We start from the raw sequence: 16,101 nt of genomic DNA, 5'->3' as shown, positions 1-16,101 counted from the left end.
CCTTCCTTGACTCCTACTCCTACTACTTGGAAGGGGGGAATCCTACTCCCGATGGGAGTAGGATTCCTCTAGGGCACGCCATAGGGGCCGACCCTCTCCCCCTCCTCTCCTCCTTTATATACGGGGGCAGGGGGCACCTCTAGGGACAACAACAATTGATCCTTGAGATCTCTTAGCCATGTGCGGTGTCCCCCTCCACCATATTCCACCTCGGTCATATCGTTGCGGTGCTTAGGCGAAGCCCTGCGTCGGTAGAACATCATCATCGTCACCACGCCGTCGTGCTGACGGAACTCATCCCCGACACCCTGCTGGATCGGAGTCTGGGGATCTTCATCGAGTTGAACGTGTGCTGAACTCGTAGGTGCCGTACGTTCGGTACTTGGATCGGTCGGATCGTGAAGACGTACGACTACATCAACCGCGTTGTCATAACGCTTCCGCTTTCGGTCTACGAGGGTACGTGGACACACTCTCCCCTCTCGTTGCTATGCATCACCATGATCTTGCGTGTGCGTAGGATTTTTTTTTTGAAATTACTACGTTCCCCAACTATTCCATCTTTCGTCTTTGTTCATTGGTAACTTTACTTGGAGCTATATTTTTATTCGCCACATGATATGTATTTTGCTTGGAGCGTCGTGTATTATATTAGTCTTTGCTTTTTAGTTTACCACAATAATCCTTGCTGCACACACCTTTTGGGAGAAGCCCACTTGATTGAATTTATTAGAATTTGCTATGTGCTTCACTTATATCTTTTGAGCTAAATAGTTTTTGCTCTAGTGCTTCACTTATATCTTTTAGAGCACGATGGCGGCTTAATTTTATAGAAATTGCTAGTCTCTCATGCTTCACTTATATTATTTTGAGAGTCTTTTAGAACAACATGATATTTGCTATGGTTATAAATTGGTCCTAGAATGGTAGGCATCCAAGTTGGGTATAATAAAAACTACATAGGAAGTGAATTAGATGCTATGATCAATTTGATACTTGATAATTGTTTTGAGATATGGAGGTAGTAATATTAAAGTCATGCTAGGTGGGTAATTATGAATTTAAAGAATGCTTGTTTTTAAGTTAGCGAGTCCCGTAGCATGCACGTATGGTTAAAGTTGTGTAACAAATTTGAAACATGAAGTGTACCTGGCTTGTGCATCCTTATGAGTGGTGGTCGGGGACGAGCGATGGTCTTTTCTTACCAATCTATCCCTCTAGGAGCATGCGCGTAGTGCTTGATTTTTGATGACTTCTAAATTTTTGCAATAAGTATATGAGTTCTTTTGACTAATGTTGAGTCAATGGATTATACGCACTTTTACCTTTGCACCATTGCTAGCCTCTTCGGTACCGTGCATTGCCCTTTCTCACCTTGAGAGTTGGTGCAAACTTCGCCGGTGCATCCAAACCCCGTGATACGATACGCTCTATCACACATAAACCTCCTTATATCTTCCTCAAAACAGCCACCATACCTACCTATTATGGCATTTCCATAGCCATTCCGAGATATATTGCCATGCAACTTTCCACCATTCCATTTATCATCATGACACACATTACTTTTGTCATATTGCCATTGCATGATCATGTAGTTGGCATCGTATTTGTGGCAAAGCCACCATGCATAATTTTTCATACATGTCACTCTTGATTCATTGCACCATCCCGGTACACCACCGGAGGCATTCATATAGAGTCATATCTTGTCCTAGTTTCGACTTGTAATTCATATGTTGTAATCAATGAACGTGTGATGATCATCATTATTAGAGCATTTCCCAAAAGAAAAAAGAAAAAAAAGGAAAAAAAGAAAGGCCAAAAGAAAAAATAGAAAGGCCAAAGAAAAAAAGGAAAAAAAACAAAAAAAACAAGAAGATAAATAAAAGGGGCAATGTTACTATCTTTTTTTCCACACTTGTGCTTCAAAGTAGCACCATGTTCTTCATGTAGTGAGTCTCATATCTTGTGCTTCAAAGTAGCACCATGTTTTTCATATAGTGAGTCTCATATGTTGTCACTTTCATATACTAGTGGGAATTTTTCATTATAGAACTTGGCTTGTATATTCCTACGATGGGCTTCCTCAAATGCCCTAGGTCTTCGTGAGCAAGCAAGTTGGATGCACACCCACTAGTTTTCTTTTGTTGAGCATTCATTTATAGCTCTAGTGCATCTGTTGCATGGCAATCCCTACTCCTCATGTTGACATCAATTGATGGGCATCTCCATAGCCCGTTGATTATCCTCGTCAATGTGAGACTTTCTCTTTTTTTGTCTTCTCCACACAATCCCCATCATCATATTCTATTCCATCCATAGTGCTATATCCATGGCTCACACTCATGTATTGCGTGAAGGTTGAAAAAGTTTGAGATTATTTAAGTACGAAAAAATTGCTTGGCTTATCATCGGGGGTGTAGAATTTGGGAACATCTTTGTGTGACGAAAATGAAGCATAGCCTAACTATATGATTTTGTAGGGATGAACTTTCTTTAGCCATGTTATTTTGAGAAGACATGATTGCTTTGATTAGTATGCTTGAAGTGTTACTATTTCTTATATCAATATGAACTTTTATTTTGAATCATTTGGATCTGAACATTTATGCCACAATAAAGAAAATTACATTGAGAATTATGCTAGGTAGCATTCCACATCAAAAATTCTGTTTTTATCATTTACCTACTCGAGAAAGAGCAGGAATTAAGCTTGGGGATGCTTGATACATCTCCAACGTATCTATAATTTTTGATTGTTCCATGCTATTATATTACCCCTTTTGGTTGTTTATGGGCTTTATTTTACACATTTATATCATTTTTGGGACTAACCTACTAATCGGAGGCCCAGCCCATATTGTTGTTTTTTGCCTATTTCAGTATTTCGAAGAAAAGGAATATCAAACGGAGTCCAAACGGAATGAAACCTTCGGGAGCATGATTTTTGGAAGGAACGTGATCCAGAGGACTTGGAGTGCAAGTCAAGAAGCAATTGAGGCGGCCAGGAGATAGAGGGCGCGCCCACCCCTCCTAGGCGCCCCCTGTCTCTGGGGCCCCACGAGCGGCCACCGACGTACTTCTTCCTCCTATATATACCTACGTACCCCGAAAACATCCAGGGAGCCATCGAAACACAATTTCCACCGCCGTAACCTTCTGTATCCGCGAGATCCCATCTTGGAGCCTTCGTCGGTGCTCCGCTGGAGGGGGAATCGATCATGGAGGGCTTCTACATCAACACCATAGCCCCTCCGATGAGTTGTGAGTAGTTTACCACAGACCTTCGGGTCCATAGTTATTAGCTAGATGACTTGTTCTCTCTTTTTGGATCTCAATACAATGTTCTCCCCCTTTCTTGTGGAGATCTATTTGATGTAAACTCTTTTTGCGGTGTGTTTGTCGAGATCCGATGAATTGTGAGTTTATGATCAAGTTTATCTATGAGAAATATTTGAATCTTCTCTGAATTCTTTTATGTATGATTGAGTTATCTTTGCAAGTCTCTTCGAATTATCAGTTTGGTTTGGCCTACTAGATTGATCTTTCTTGCCATGGGATAAGTGCTTAGCTTTGGGTTCAATCTTGTGGTGTCCTTACCCAGTGACAGAAAGGGTTGCAAGGGACATATTGTATTGTTGCCATCGAGGATAAAAATATGGGGTTTATATCATATTGCTTGAGTTTATCCGTCTACATCATGTCATCTTTCTTAATGCGTTACTCTGTTCTTATGAACTTAATACTCTAGATGCATGCTGGATAGCGGTCGATGTGTGGAGTAATAGTAGTAGATGCAGGAAGGAGTCGGTCTACTTGTCGCGGACGTGATACCTATATACATGATCATGCCTAGATAATCTCATAATTATTCGCTTTTCTATCAATTGCTCGACAGTAATTTGTTCACCCACCGTAATACTTATGCTATCTTGAGAGAAGCCTCTAGTGAAACCTATGGCCCCCGGGTCTATCTTTTATCATATAAGCTTTCAATCTACTTTTATTTGCATCTTTACTTTTTGCATCTATCTTATAAAATACCAGAAATATATTTATCTTATCATACTATCTCTATCAGATCTCACTTTTGCAAGTGGCCGTGAAGGGATTGACAACCCCTTTATTGCTTTGGTTGCGAGTTCTTTGTTTGTTTGTGTAGGTGCGTGGGACTTTTGAGGAGCCTCCTACTGGATTTATACCTTGGTTCTCAAAAACCGAGGGAAATACTTATGCTACTATTGCTGTGTCACCCTTTCGTCTTCAAGGAAAACCAACGCAAGCTCAAGACGTAGCAGACGATGAGCCTCGACAAAACCTTTGTCGAGGGCATCCACGAGACCTCCGGCAAGATCCATGCCGGGGACGACCACGGTGCCGCGGCAAGACCCTTGCTGGGGGCCCCGGTAAGGCCCTTGCCAAGGTCATCCGCGGAGCCACAACCAGGCCCACATTCACCAAGGTTCCACCGCCACTCCCATGTAGCTGCCAGCGCACAAGCTAGGCAGGCACCTGCGTGTCGACATGAGGCTTCCAGGCCAACTCAGTGCATGCCTACGTGGTGGCATGCAAATCTTCGTGAAAGCCCTACCATCGCGCCACCTCAGTAGCCTGCCCACCTACATGGCGCTGACCGCCTCGCTGGCCTGGGCGCGTGTCGAAGCAGGGCGTGGCGATGGTAAAGTGAGGGGGACACCTAAGGGGCACATTAAATGCGTCTTCTCCCGTAATGGCTAAGCGATAAGCTTAGCCACTGTACACCGATGCCACCTCCTGTGTGCCACTGTGGCGACCCCCTTGACTATAAAAGGAGGCTCGAGGCATCCAGGAGAAGGATTCGGACCCTTGGACAAGTTACACTCATCGTAGCTAGCTCAAGAACTCCAAGAACACTCAAATAGACACAAAAGCAGGACTAGGGTATTACGCATCCTCGCGGCCCAAACCTGGGTAAACAACCCGTGTGCTTGTGCTGATTGCTAATCCCGCTCTTCTCGCGACCCTGTGCCCCGCAACCGTTGTAGGGATTCCCGTGATCCCATAGGTGTCATTCCCACCGACACAATGGGTTTGTAGTTCAAGTTTCTAGGAATACAAGGATCCTCCCAAATCCGAGTATCCACACCATCCCCCAATTCTTTTAATGAGACCATGGCCGACGACCACCCTCCCATACAGGATAGCACGCCAAGTGTGAGAGGAATTCCTTTTTTTGTGGCTTCCAGAAAATGTGTGTCATGGTAGTACTTCCCTCTTAGAGTTTGAGCACATCAAACCCATTAAGCTACGCGTCAATGGCGCCTTCTCGCCATGTACACGTCGGATTAGCTACCGGCCAAAAACGATTGGTGATTTGCTTCCTTCGCTGCCCCACTGGGTCACCATGTCGTTCGTCTCATCCAGTAGAAAGTGAAAAAAACAGAGAAAGACATTGCCCAGCCGCTGCTTCCCATCCCTCGATTCCTCTCCCTCCTCCTCCTCTTCCGCCGTCGCTGCCACTGGCAACCTTCCCATAGCCGCTGCCACCACCTACACCCTCCCTCACGGCTGATGCTCCCACCCCATCTATCCTTCCTTTACCTTGTCCTCACCATCGATGACCTCCTCCCCTCCCCCTCTCCCCAAGTCGAGCAACAGGTCCGGATCCAACGCAGGCTCAGATTCGGCACGCCCACAACCCTGGTTCCTCTTGAGGACACCATGGACAAGATGCTCTAGCCTTGGTGATGCAGCCATGGACAAGGTGCCCTCCCCTTCTCTTCTATGTCTTTGTGTGTGTGTGTGTGTGTGTGTGTGTGTGTGTGTTGGATTTGATTCGATTCGATTTGGAAGTCAGAGAAATATGAATTAAATGCACACTACCTGTTTGATGAAATGCAGGTTGTTGTGGCAATGCCTAAAATAGCCACTGGATTAGATTGCTATTTTAACTAATCCCTCTTCAGCCTCTCAGTCATGTTCAAGTATGAATATTATTTCCCCTATGTGTTACAGCAGGTCATGGCATAATCTAATTAATGGCATTATGGCAGGACTCATGTGGTCGTCGATTACAAGGGTGTCTCCAGGGGTTAAAAAAGTTGCGTTCTTACAGATTTGAGTGAAAGTAATTCAAAATAGGTAAGCAAATAAGCCATGTTTCTTCTTTGCTGCTCTAGCTGTCATGTGCCAATAGTTATTTCCGTCCCACATGCTACTGGTTGCCTATTTGGATTATATTCATGATCTATGTTATATTGTACCGATAAAACCTTGATGAAATTTAAGAAGGCATGTGTTACGGACCCTCCTCTCTTTCTCGACGTCAGACCACTACCTTCATTTTGTCGAGTAGCTGATTGTTTCTGTCTCCATGGCTGTGATGTCAAGGATCATGGAGACCAAGGTCACCACATTCTGTTGCAGGTAGAAAAATGACTAAGATCCTTGTATTTGGTTATTTTTTGGACTTACTGGCCTATATATTCATTTCTACGTTGCTCTGCGGAAGTCATTGTTGTTTTAATTACAATGTGTGTTTTATTGGAGCAAGAGGCCGGAAGGGATCTTATACTACCATGAGCGTTTTCTTCAATCATACCAAAATGCATAAAAAAATATAGATGTGGCTGTTGGCATGATTTAGATGAGAAGCTGCGATCTTTTAGGCAGTGGGCGCTGGAGCAAGTAGTGAATTGCTTAAGTAATCATTTACTTATTCTGTTTACCATCCCGACAAAGATATGGGACGAGCGCGAGCTTCCCATACTTATTTTTAGGGTTAAAGCATAGCTTTATTATGATAACGGGTTTGGCAGATCGCCTAAAACAGCTCCGACCACTGGCACCGATACATCCATGTCCCACAACCCGGGTTCATTCACGTTACACTCATAGCCCAACTTTAGTAAGATGAATCCAGTCTTTTTGTGTATCATTATTAGCTTCGTATTGCAATAACCCCCTAATAATATCTTTAATTCCGAGTAATCATATTATTAGTCTATTTTCCTGGAAGGTACAAAGGCTAAGGTAAGGAATGATTTTAGTAAGGAGGTTCAACCTGGGAGAGGTGCCCATAGCTACTCGAGAAAAAGGGGTAATCACTATAAAACAAATGATATATTCCAATGTTTTATAGTGGTGACTGTCCTGTTAGGTCTTTTAATGTTTCAGTAAGGAACTCAACAGTTTTATTGGGATATGAAGTTGCATATTCTTTAATCTACATGCTTGCTAAACACCATATTTTTTATTTCATTTTTAGCCCGACAGTAGGCAACCTTACACGATTTAGACCCCCCTTGAACTTCCACGTTCTAGACCCAACCTGCTGTAAATATGAATGTGAGATGGCATCGCATTGTCACTTTAGTGACAAATTCCTGAACATACTTTGATTACTTGAACTTTGTTGAAAATATTTCTTCTGTTATCAAGTCTCTAACTAGGCTTGTTAACTATGTTGCTGAATTTTTCTTATTTTATAGTAGACTCACATGATTGCCTAATGCAAATTATACAACTTTAAAAACACCTCAAGGAATTGTTATTTGTGATTGTAGTTGCTTCCAAGATGGGTTGAGGTGATAACTGAATTCTATTCTACTGCAGATCAGATTTCACATTCACTTATATTTGCATAGGACCAAGGATAGTTCTCTCTATGTTGTATAGTACCACTTACAAATGTATATTCTGTGAAAGGAAGCAGATAATTTAAATGGTGCAATATAACAACGAGCTTATTCATTTTGTTTCTCTTGCGTTGTTCATCTATAATATTCTAGTGTTACTGATGACCATGAATTGTCCTCTGCAAAGCGTTGTGGACTGCAATGGATACTTTTTATTGATTAGTAACATTGTGTTTCATGGAATTGAGCAATAGTTGCAAATCATCATTTCTGAGCAAAGAATTTGAGTCCAGCTGCAAGCTCTGCTTCGTTTTTAACGTTATTAGAATTATGAGTTTCTTATTGGCCACTGCAAGTAATAGTGTTGTTATTATATTTAGCTATTAGAGATTTTGTTACTGAAGTTGTAGATGAACTGTCTGATATTATATTTGTGGGAATCTTTTCTGTACCAAAAATGTGACCTTACATTACTCTTCATTGGAAGTGGATAACCTCCAGTCTGCAATTATGATTCTACATGCACGTTCAATCTATTGGATGTCTGAGTGTGTGTCGCAAAGCGATATTCACTGATGGAAATGTATCTTCGAGGGCATAGGATCAACTTGTGCCGGCTTCTCGTGTTGCTATAGTTTTTGAGATGTGGATGGATCATACAATTGTTGTCGAGGTGAGTTAGATTCACTTTTGCTTCCGATTTCAAATCAGACTCGGTTGTCTCCCATATCTGAATGATACCAAGGGTAGTTTCTTCTCCTAAGGAGGCCTACTAATGCCACATCGAGATTACTCCTACATTGTTAATCTAATATCCTACCATTACATTTTTTTTTGTTTTTGAGTTCCCCAAATACCAAAATTATAAATTCATCAGCCATTTATTTTCTTCTGATAATATAATCAATCTATACACATAAAAGGTTTAGCATTGCCGTGCTCATAATATTTTGAAGTTTTATGATTCTATGTTAAGTTTTATTCTCATGTACATTGCGATATGTTTTGCAGTCGCACGGTCTTCCTAGGCAGACTTAGATGACATAAGCATGTTCATCACACTAATTGTTCTTGATAGAGGAGTCTGCATTTCTTCTTATATTGTGCCCTCTTTTGTTTTTTCATGCTGCCAAGAGTAGTCCTCCGAGCAGCAAGACGGTGAAGAGGGGATGTTTTCTGCAGCCTCTGTGAAGTCGAGCTATGTTTCTTTTGGCTGTTCATTTTTACGCAAGTACTTTGGTGTTGCAATGTTTGTGTAACCTCATGGCTAAACCTGCTCAGGATCTAGTGGTGGTTTCTTCTATGTTCATTGTTAATATGTGAGTTATACGTCATCAAAAATATATCATTGGAAAGTTCATTGAAATATGCATCCAATGGCATGCTCTTTGTGGCATATAACTCACATTTTGAGTTATTTAGGTCACAAAACATCGATAAAACTATAAATCACATTTTAATACTTGTTGGGATTACACCTATTAGTTGCAGTTCATAAGCTATGTTGACCGGACGACTGGTTTCTTTTCTTCCATTATTATGCTATATGAACCTGGTGGCCAGCGGCAAGTTATAGCAAGAAATAAGGCTTCTGTTAGGCGAAGTTAATTAGGTTGTACTACACACTGAGTGTCTCCATAAGAATCTAGATAAAATGCCATAAAAGGTAGATAGGGCATAGTCTTGATATAGTTTCGTTAAAAGATATTCCAATTGATATTTTGGTTTGCACATGCTTATGATTATTTTCTTCTAACTACATCTTAATAATGCTTTTATAGATTGCTCGGGATGAGATGATGGCTATGAATGTGGGCAACTTAGCTCTTACTTCCAGAAAATGCTCATTAAAAAAAATATGGAATGTCTACTTATGTTTCTCATCTTTTCTCTTCGTTTGTATGGTTAAATTTTTTTTTGAAAAAGGGGGGGCTCCCCGGCCTCTGCATCAGAGCGATGCATATGGCCAGAATTATAAATAAATAGGTTCGACAATATCTCAAAGTCTGGAAAAGAAAATAAAGGGAAGCTCACACAGAGCCTCAACACAAATAGACAAAAAGCCACAGAGCCACAACCGGCTGGCAGAATAAAGATAGGAAAACTAATCGCCTATCCTATTACATGACCACCATCCAAACCGGTTGAAAATATCCCGCGCAACCATCTCCCACCGGACAGACCCAGTAACCAAACGCTCCCTGGCCGCCATCAGAGTGAGTAAGGACCACAAACGGATCAGCGCCGTAGCGCGGAATAAAACCTGCAAAAAATGAATAGTTGTTGTTCTATTAAAAGCCAAATAATTCCTGCAATTCCAAATTGCCCATAACAACGCACATACTCCAACACGAATGTGTCCAGCGGTATTGGACTCTATCCCAGCAAGCCACGTTCCAAACAACGAACCTACCGAGTCCGGGGGAGTAATGTTAAAGGAAATTTGCACCGTGCGCCACAAGACTCTCGCCAACGGGCACTCAAAGAAGAGATGCTTAATGGTCTCGTCCCGATCACAGAAGCTACACCTAGTAGAGCCTGTCCAATTGCGCTTAACCAAGTTGTCCTTTGTTAAAATGACTTGTTTATGTACAAACCACATAAACACTTTAATCTTCAAAGGAACTTTAACTTTCCAAACATGTTTGGAACTAGGAAGGACACTAGAGTTAATGACATCGATATACAACGACTTAACCGTAAACACTCCAGTCCTAGTAAGTTTCCAACACAATTGATCGGGTTGATGATCTAATTGAATCTCCATCAATCTAGTCACCAAATGAAGCCAAGCTTCCCACCTATCACCAATAAGCACCCTCCGAAACTGGATATTAAGGGGAACAGACTGCATAATCAGTGCAACCAGCGTGTCACGTCGTTGAACAATATGATACAGGGACGGGTACTGTAACGCCAATGGCGTATCACCAAGCCAAGTATCCTCCCAGAAATGGGTATTGTTACCATTACCGACGATAAACTTTGTTCTATTAAAGAAGGCAGCCTTAACTCTCATAAGCCCCTTCCAAAACGGTGAGTCCGTTTGTCTCACAGTCACCTGTGACAAAGTCTTGGAATGCAGATACTTGTTACGAAGAATCTGTGCCCACGTTGCGTCCATCTCAACAGATAACTTATACAGCCACTTACTGAGAAGGCATTTGTTCTTTACCTCAAGATTCTCAACACCCAGACCCCCTTGGTCCTTTGGTCGACAGATTACATCCCATTTGGCTAGACGGTACTTTCTCTTAAGATCATCACTCCACCAAAAGAATCTTGATCGATAAAAGTCCATCCTTTTCCAAACCCCGACTGGAACTTGGAAGAACGATAGAAGGAACATCGGCATACTCGTGAGCACTGAATTGATAAGAATCAGTCGGCCTCCATAAGACATGAGTTTGCCCTTCCAACAACTGAGTTTTTTCTCAAACTGATCCTCGACGCACTTCCACTCTCTGTTTGTTAGCTTACGATGGTGAATGGGTATACCTAGGTACGTAAAAGGTAAAGCCCCTAATTCACATCCGAACAATTGCCTATAAGCCTCTTGTTCCTCCTTGGCTCTACAAAAGTAGAACAACTCGCTTTTGTGAAGGTTAATCTTTAATCCGGACAATTGTTCAAATAAGCATAACACCAGCTTCATATTTCTCGCTTTTACCAAGTCATGCTCCATAAAGATGATTGTATCATCAGCGTATTGCAGAATAGAGACACCCCCATCTACCAGATGAGGCACCAAGCCACCCACCTGACCGGCCTCCTTTGCCCTTCCTATAAGAATTGCCAACATATCCGCCACAATGTTGAACAAAATAGAAGACGTCGGATCACCTTGTCTCAGGCCTTTGTGTGTCTGGAAATAATGACCTATATTGTCATTCACTTAAATTCCAACACTACCTTTTTGCGTGAAGGACTCTACCTGGCGTCGCCAAGCTTCATCGAATCCCTTCATGCGCAAGGCCTGTTGAAGGAAGGGCCATTTGACTTTGTCATACGCTTTCTTGAAATCCACTTTGAAAATAACCCCATCCAGTTTTTTCGTGTGGATCTCATGGAGCGTTTCATGAAGGACCACAACCCCTTCAAGGATGTTCCTGTCCGGCATGAAAGCAATTTGGGTAGGCTTCAAACCAACAAATAGTTAATATTAAACCAAGTTGTTTTCCTGCTCCACTCTTGAGTTGCCAAATCCATCAAGGAATCGTTGTAATGAATATTTCATATGGCTATATCTAAGAGAGCAAGAGATCCTAATATTGTAGCATACACCCATATTAATGTACATGAATGAAACTGAGAACCAAACATTGAAGCTGAATGTGTGAATACAAGGTAAGTGCGCATAGGCCCGCCTCAGGAGGTGCTACCAGGTGGTGCCCTAGCGTCTAATAGGGATTATGGATAGGCCACTAGCCATCAAGCCTTCTTGGCAATCATTACTTTATTGAACAGCTCCATGTCTTTGAAACCCATACCCCCATCAGATTTTGGGACCGCCAAGTCAGGCCACCTTTTCCAATGCGTTTTTTTCTTATCCCCATCTACTCCTCACCAGTATCTTGCGATAATATTTATGATTTTTTGACACTTGTTTTTGGATAGTCAGAAGAAACTCATAGAGTACGTTGGGATTTCTTCACATATATATTTAATAAGTACCTCCCGGCCAGCACTGTTCATAAGCTTTGGTGCCCAACCTTTCACAAGTTTCTTAATCCTCACGAGAATATGTTAACATTATTAATCCATGGATCTTCCTAGTGCATGTCAAAAAATAAACACAAGCAGTGGAGCTAGCCGCCGCCTCCCAAGAACCCTAGATTTCCGCCTCCCACCGGCGCCGGTGCCGGTCCATCCCGTCTCCGGTGGCCCTATGGCCATGGAGGCGGAGTGGATCTCGGCCCTCGCCGGTGGGAGGGCTCCGTTTTTAGATCTTTTTTCAAGCTTTGTTAGGGTTTGTGTCCTGCTCAGGAAGGCGAGACGGTGGCGGCTCCTTGAAGATGGAATAAGGGTCTCCCTGCCTAGCCCCCGTTCCGGTGATGCGTCTTGCATCATCGGTGGGCGTGTGGAGTTGTGTCTTTGGCGGATCTGTCTTTGGTAGATTTGCTCAGATCTGTTCATCGTTCGTCTATGTTCGTGTGTTTTCAGGTTGGATCCTTTTGATCTACACTATTTTTCTGCGGTAGTTGTTGTTCTGGTGCATTGGTTCTACGGGGCCTTAGCATGACGACTTCCCGACTGTCTACTACAACAAGGTTTGCCCGGCTCCAGTGAGGAAGGGGCGATGACAGCGGCGCGCCTTCGGCTCGCTTCAGTGCTTGTAGTCGTCGCTAGGTGGTCTACCGATCTGGATGTAATTTTTATTATTTGTAGTGTTTGTTGTACTACCATGATTGAAGATGAATAGATTGGAAGTTTGTCCCGCAAAAAATAAGAAGTTTGGAGTCCCAAATATTTCCCAAAAGGCCTGCACTAGAATATCAGAGATTTGGCGAAAAACAACCTTCTCATGTTCAGAGTTTGCATTAAAGAACACATGAGACTTATTTTGTTAACCAATTGTCCTGATCCCACTCTGTACCTTTCTAAACCCTCTTGAATCTGAGTTACCTCCTCAGCCGTTTCTTGTGTAAACAATGCAATCATCCACGAATAGGAAGTGCAAGATCCAAGGGCAGTGAGACTTCATCATACATGAGAGCCCTTCTGCACAGATCAAAAAGAGATACAGAGATAGTGGGTCACGTGGTCTGACCTTGAGATGGTCTAAATATTTTATAAAAGACTCCATTAACACGAACAAAGAAGGATATTGTCTCCACACACTTCATGACAATGTTTACTCATATATCGACAAACCCCAATTCCTGCATTATAGCTCTCAAGAAGCACCATTCAACCCTATCATATGCTTTAGCCATGCCTGGTTTGACCGTATAGGCTCAAAATTTTCCTTTCTTCCTTTCAGACAGTGGATACATTTGTAGGTAGTAAGCACATTATTTGTAATGATTCTCCCTGCCATAAATACACTTTTCTCTTCTGAGACAATATCATCTATTATTGGTCGCAGTCTAAGAGCAAGCATACTGGACATGATTTTGTAAAGAACATTACATGAAGAAATTGGTCTATACTGAGTTAAGTCTTAAGGGGATTTTACTTTTGGGATCAAAACCAAGACCGTGCTAAACTTCATCAGGCATTTCTCCACTTTCTATGAAATGACGTACAGCCCTACAAATGTCATCTTTGAGAAGATGCTAATGTTTAATATAAAACCCTATAGTTAGTCCATCCGGTCCCAAAGATTTATATGGATGCATCATAAGTAATGCGGCTTCAATCTCCTCATTTGTAACCGGTGAGCATAATCGTCCATTCATGGAATCATCCACCCTTTCAGGAATCTAAGCCATCACAACATGCAGATCAACATTATCCTTGTCGGCGTTCTGGGAACCAGGGTACCCAGACTTGCCTACCCACGGGCCACGGTGTGGCTCCTTCGATGGCCTGGTATGGCCCATCTACAAGACAATCAAGACAAGACCCTCGCGAGGGGCCAAGCCTCGCGAGGTGGACGACACCAAGACCTCCCGAGGGAGCGGCCTGCCTAGGCTGCCTCCTGAGGAGCGGAGATTTCTATGCAGGTACACGACCTCATGAGGTTGCAATGATGCAAGACATGACGACCGAGGCCAGGCGGGCGCCAGCGGGTGTAGAGAAGGCAGTTTCCTAAGGAGGCGAGCGCAGGCGTGGGTTCCCGAGGAATCTGGCAAAGGTTTCCATTCCAGTACAATGAGACCGAGACCACCAACATGACATGACGAATTTCATCACCGAGCCCACCGCTGCGTCACGACCATAGGATTTTGATGTGTACTATGCAACTTTATTCTTGTAGACTCGTGTTGGGCCTCCAAGCGCAGAGTTTTGTAGGACAGTAGAAATTTTCCCTCAAGTGGATGACCTAAGGTTTATCAATCCGTGGGAGGTGTAGGATGAAGATAGTCTCTCTCAAGCAACCCTGCAATCAAAAACAAGAAATCTCTTGTGTCCCCAACACACCCAATACAATGACAAATTGTATAGGTGCACTAGTTTAGCGAAGAGATGGTGATAAAAGTGTAGTATGAATAGTAGATATGGGTTTTGTAGTGCGAACATTAAAAATAGCAAGGTAGTAAATAGTAAAACAGAGCACAAACGGTATTGCAATAATGGAAAATGAGGCCTAGGGTGCATACTTTCACTAGTGCAATCTCTCAACAATGCTAACATAGTTGGATCATATGATTATCCCTCAAAGTGCAATAAAGAATCACTCCCGAGTTCCTATTAGCGAAGAACAAAAGATAAAAATTGTTTGTAGGGTACGAAACCACCTCAAAGCTATTCTTTCCGATCAACCTATCCTCGAGTTTGTACTAAAATAACAGCAAAGCTATTCTCCTCATCGTGGTGGCTGCGGGGATGACGAAGATGGCCACAGAAGATGATCCCCCCCTCCAGCAGGGCACCAGAACAGGGTCCCGATTGGTTTTTGGTGGCTATATAGGCTTGCGGTGGCGGAACTTCCGATCTAGGGTTATTTCTGATGGTTTCTCTATTTATAGGATTTTTTGGCATCGGTCTCACGTCCAGATGGGCCACGAGGTGAGCACGATACACCGGGGCACGGGCAAGGGCCCAGGCATGCCCCGGTGGGTTGTGCCCTCCTCGTGGCTCTTTTGGCCCTCCCACGAAGCTTCGGGGGTCTCTTTTGTTCCAAAAAGATCATCAAAAAGTTTCAGGTCATTTGGAGAACTTCCATTTCTGCACAAAAAACAATACCACGGTAGTTCTGCAGAAAACAACGCTAGTCCGAGTTAGTTCCATGCAAATCATACTAAAACCATATAAAATTATTGTAAACATGGAATGAATACTTCATAAATTATCAATACGTTGGAGACGTATCAGCATCCCACTACTAGGGAAAAGCCTAGCAGTAGCGCTGGTTTTTGGCCTATCAGTAGCGCAGGTAAGCGCGCTACTGATACGGCGCTACAACTAAAGCTTAGCAGTAGCGCCTAGTGGCACTCGCTACTACTATATCTACTTAGTAGTAGCGCTTCCCTAGTCAATAGCTACTGCTAATTACTAGTAGCGCTTTCGAGAACAACCGCTACTACTATTATTCCGTATTCCATTTCTTCTGAATTTTAGGTCGTATTCATACACCTGCATCCAATTTTTCATACAATAGCAATTTAGAGATTGTTTTTACACCATAATGAGTTATTAAATCACTAGGTGAAAGAACCTTGGATTAGTTTCAAGTGCATGGATCCAAAGTAACCAATGGTCACTTTGGATCCATCCATTTGAAACTAATCCGCGGTTCTTTCACCCAATGGCATAATAAGTTATCATCATCATAATATCATTAACAACTTATCATCATAATATATCATTGTCATAT

At 42.6% G+C, this 16,101-nt stretch overlaps 1 long non-coding RNA gene across 1 annotated transcript; it reads left to right on the top strand.

Annotated features, from left to right (window-relative positions):
• Positions 1-5,451: 5,451 nt before the first annotated feature.
• On the top strand, positions 5,452-9,033 carry LOC119368110. The gene is made up of 3 exons (XR_005176532.1): positions 5,452-5,746; positions 5,884-5,966; positions 6,036-9,033. It is a non-coding gene; the product is annotated as an uncharacterized LOC119368110 (long non-coding RNA).
• The last annotated feature ends 7,068 nt before the right edge of the window (positions 9,034-16,101 follow it).

Source organism: Triticum dicoccoides, chromosome 2B (assembly GCF_002162155.2).
Source record: "Triticum dicoccoides isolate Atlit2015 ecotype Zavitan chromosome 2B, WEW_v2.0, whole genome shotgun sequence".
NCBI lineage: Eukaryota > Viridiplantae > Streptophyta > Magnoliopsida > Poales > Poaceae > Triticum > Triticum dicoccoides.
The sequence above is the reverse complement of the archived record's forward strand: the minus strand, read 5'-3'. Positions and strand labels throughout refer to the sequence as shown.